Source organism: Bactrocera latifrons, unplaced genomic scaffold, assembly GCF_001853355.1.
Source record: "Bactrocera latifrons isolate USDA-ARS-PBARC rearing strain unplaced genomic scaffold, ASM185335v1 scaffold_41, whole genome shotgun sequence".
In the NCBI taxonomy this organism is placed as follows: Eukaryota; Metazoa; Arthropoda; class Insecta; order Diptera; family Tephritidae; genus Bactrocera; species Bactrocera latifrons.
In genome coordinates, this window is record NW_017537057.1 from 1,792,094 (window position 1) to 1,795,757 (window position 3,664).

Sequence of the window (3,664 nt, forward strand, 5' to 3'; positions counted from 1 at the left end):
CACCGACGTATTAATGGGCAATCCCATATTGATTGCAGCGAAACTCGAAAGGAGTCGTATTTATTTCTATTAAAAATTTGCAAGAACTTGAATAAAAGCTAAGACATAGTACACACATATGTGTTTGTTTATGGGCCACCATAAGCGACAACCACTGGCAAGGTGCCACAGTAAATCCGCCTGTGTGTTTGTTTGAGTGGATATGTGTCGGAAGTCCTGCTAACAAGCCAGAAAAAGCTGGGAATAAATAACGTCTGGTGGCGGGGGAAATTTGTGGTGAGACTTTTTGTTTGTATGTTTGTGGTTGACACTTTCATTGAATGACAGCGACGCCAGCAAGCTTATTTGAACAAATAATATACAGTTCTATGCATACATACATACAAACAACTGAAGGTAAATTAAATAGTGAGGGTATTGAAATTTGGAGAGGCATTCAGTAAGTTGGCAAGTTGAAAAGCGCCACTTAAAACAATAAATAAGTGAAAGTGGAAATTAAATTAATGAAAGCGCGTCGGGAGGAAGGCCAAAAACAGAGAAGGCGTAGCGAGACGGTTGTGCACGTGCCCATCTAATACTTCGAAAAATTGTATGAAAACCTCATCGCCATAAGCTGCTCAAACATGCAAAGTGAGGAGAGAAAAAGCGTTCGCTTGCGAACTTTAAAAATACTTTTGTGGCAAAATGGCATTCGGTTAAGCAAAAGCATTCAATGCATACACAGATTTTCAGCCCAATCACTGCCAATGATATGCAAATTGAAAGCGTACATGTCTGGACCCTCTTACGCGCAGCGCTTCCCAGCTTCCAGCAAAAACGTTGGCGAGTGCAAAGCAAACTAAAAGAAATGAAATAAATGAAAACTTTAGCAGTCACGTTTTGAATGAAAAGCAAAAGCAATAGTGTACCAAAACATAAAAATAAAGCAGCCAAAAGGTATAAAAAACGGTTGAATCCGTAAGAGACTAAGATGAGTAACACTTGTCGCCAGCACAAAAGCATTGTTAATAAAGGATTTCCACTAAAAGCACAAGTGCAGCCAATGCTTAACTCCACTGTGTGGCTTTGAAAGTGGAAGAAGAAGTGGAGTAAAAGAAGCGGTCAGCGGTTGCAGTTGGAAATGGATATGGACAATGTTTGTTTTGTGGAATATTTTCGAAATTTTCTTTTATAAGGCCCATGATATAAAAGAAAATTTCGAAAATATTCTACCAAAGTTGCAATAAAACTCTCGAAGAATATGTATAAGAAAAACCTATTTATGTATGTGTAGTTCTCGAATGGCATATTGAATTTTCACCAAGAAAAATTAAATTTTACAAAGATTTTCCTTGAAATGTTTTGTTTCCAACGCAACAGAGTTTCGGAATCGTCAGGAAAAGATCAGCAGAATTTTTATGAGCCCACGTTATCACAAACACAAGGCGAAGTTCGTGAAGGCATCGAAAATTTGTCTCATGTGAGTCGTATATCCTTCTATGTTAACGGAGGCAGAACCGAAAAAGTCAACGAGAAATGCTTGAAAACCGGCGTGCTGATATCAGGGAGATAGCAGAGGATCTCAACTTACGGTATAGATTAACTCAATACATTTTGGTTAATGTTTCAGTTAATGGTTTCGTTAACGTTTTGGATAATGTTTCCGTTAATGTTCGAATCCGCCGATTTACTTGAAATATGACACGAAAATTCCTCAAATATTTTCTATCACAAGAAGCAAGAAAAACATTGAAATTTTGTAATAGTTTTAAAGAAGTCGACAAAGTTAAAAAATTAGCCAAAAAAGCTGAGAATTCGAGAATTTAGACAATAATTCTCTTAGGTTCGTGCTAAACAGTGATTGGAATTTCTGATTAGAGCTCAACCAAATGGACCTATGAAATTATACTCAGAAAAAACAAACTAAATTACATTTTTTTTGTAAATTTTATACCTTTTATACCTTAAAATTAGTATTAAATTCGTATGTATAAGAGAAAAAAAATGCCTTCATAAAACAAGAAAAAGGTTTGCCACAAATTTCATTCAAAACTATTTCAGAAAGTATTTTGTATTCGAATTAATTCATTTCATTTCTTAGATATTATGTTAGCCTAGATTTTATTTACTTTGTCTATTTCTTTGTTTTTATTAAAATATTTAAAATAATTGTAATTGTGCGGAGATGAGTGTTTTTTTTTACTAAATATTTTTACATATTCAACCACAGACTATAACAAATTGCCCATATAATTATTATTTTATAACAGAGAAATTTATGAAATTTATGGAAATATTTTAAAATCGCACCATATCTTTACAAAAAGTGTGTGAATTGATTTTTATAAAATATTTATTTTTGAAGGTTCTACCGAGATTTGAACTCGGATCGCTGGATTCAAAGTCCAGAGTGCTAACCATTACACCATAGAACCGGTTATCAACTCGTCGGCCGAATAAGCAAGACGGCCAATTGCCTTGATGATATCGTTATTGTTTTTGTATTGAGTGAAAGCTTTGCGATGAACAAAATGAAGATTAGCGGAATGCTACAAATGTTAGCACAAATTAAATTTAGTATTTCTTACATATATATATATATGTATATGTAAATGTATATGTACACATAAACAGCTGTTTCGATTTATTATRAATGATGAGCGATAAAATGGACAGACAAAGAAATACAAAGAATAAATGTATTTATAGTCACAGACAAGATTTTTCGATGAATTGAATAATAATTTAAAACAATATTTTTCCAATAAATATTCAGTTGCAAGAACTAAAGAAATTTAACTTAACTTAAGAAATTAAAAAGAACCTCCGCTTTCCTCTCTCCCATGTTTTGTAGAGTTTCTGGTTGAATATTTTGTATCTCACTTCTCTTTCGCTCATATTTTTCTAACAGCAGCGTTTTTTTCGTAACTGTAAAAGTTTCATGAAACAACACGCGACATTTAACGCTGCAACACACTCTGCTTAAATCCCGCCAACTTAAATAACTAATCTCACCACTCTCAGCGAAAATTGTATTAAGTTGGCAAACAACAACAACTACATTACCGGCGCATAGAGCTACTTGTCTGGAGCGATTTTTCACAGTTACCTTTTAATACCGCGAGTTTTTTTTCTAACTTTTTTCAAGAAAAATTGCTTAGCTCAGCGAAAGTGAAAAGTAAGTTAAAGTTTGGTCACGTAATGTGATTTTTTCCTATTTCTGCACTTATAACACTTCTCCTTTTAACTCGCAACACATTTTTCTCTTTCCGAGCGCTTACTTTCGAAGTTTGTGTTCTAACCTTTTGCTCGATATAGTTGCTTACAGATGTTGCTTTGTCGTTGTAGTAGTGGGCTGAATTCCAATTTTTAATTGTAAACTTTTGTTTAGCAGTTTTAATTGGATCATGCGCTATATTTTATTTCTGCCGAGCGGGAATATGTAGCAGAAACATGTGAGTGAAAATTAACACTAATCATCATTAATTCAAATATATAGAAAGAGTTTCCTTTTGTTGCTGACATGTGCTATTTAATATGATGAGAAATTTGTCTCCATAGGAAAAGTTTCATGTCTACTGATATACATTCGTACATATATGTATACACAGATATGTTTGATAGTTATCTAACTTCATAAAGATTGTAATTTTTCTGCCGAAGTCTTTTATATGTGTGTATCTGG

General features: G+C 33.6%; 1 non-coding gene across 1 annotated transcript; it reads right to left on the bottom strand.

Annotated features, from left to right (window-relative positions):
• Window positions 1–2,342: 2,342 nt before the first annotated feature.
• On the bottom strand, window positions 2,343–2,414 carry Trnaq-uug. Its single transcript has one exon. It is a non-coding gene; the product is annotated as a tRNA-Gln (tRNA).
• Between the last annotated feature and the right edge of the window lie 1,250 nt (window positions 2,415–3,664).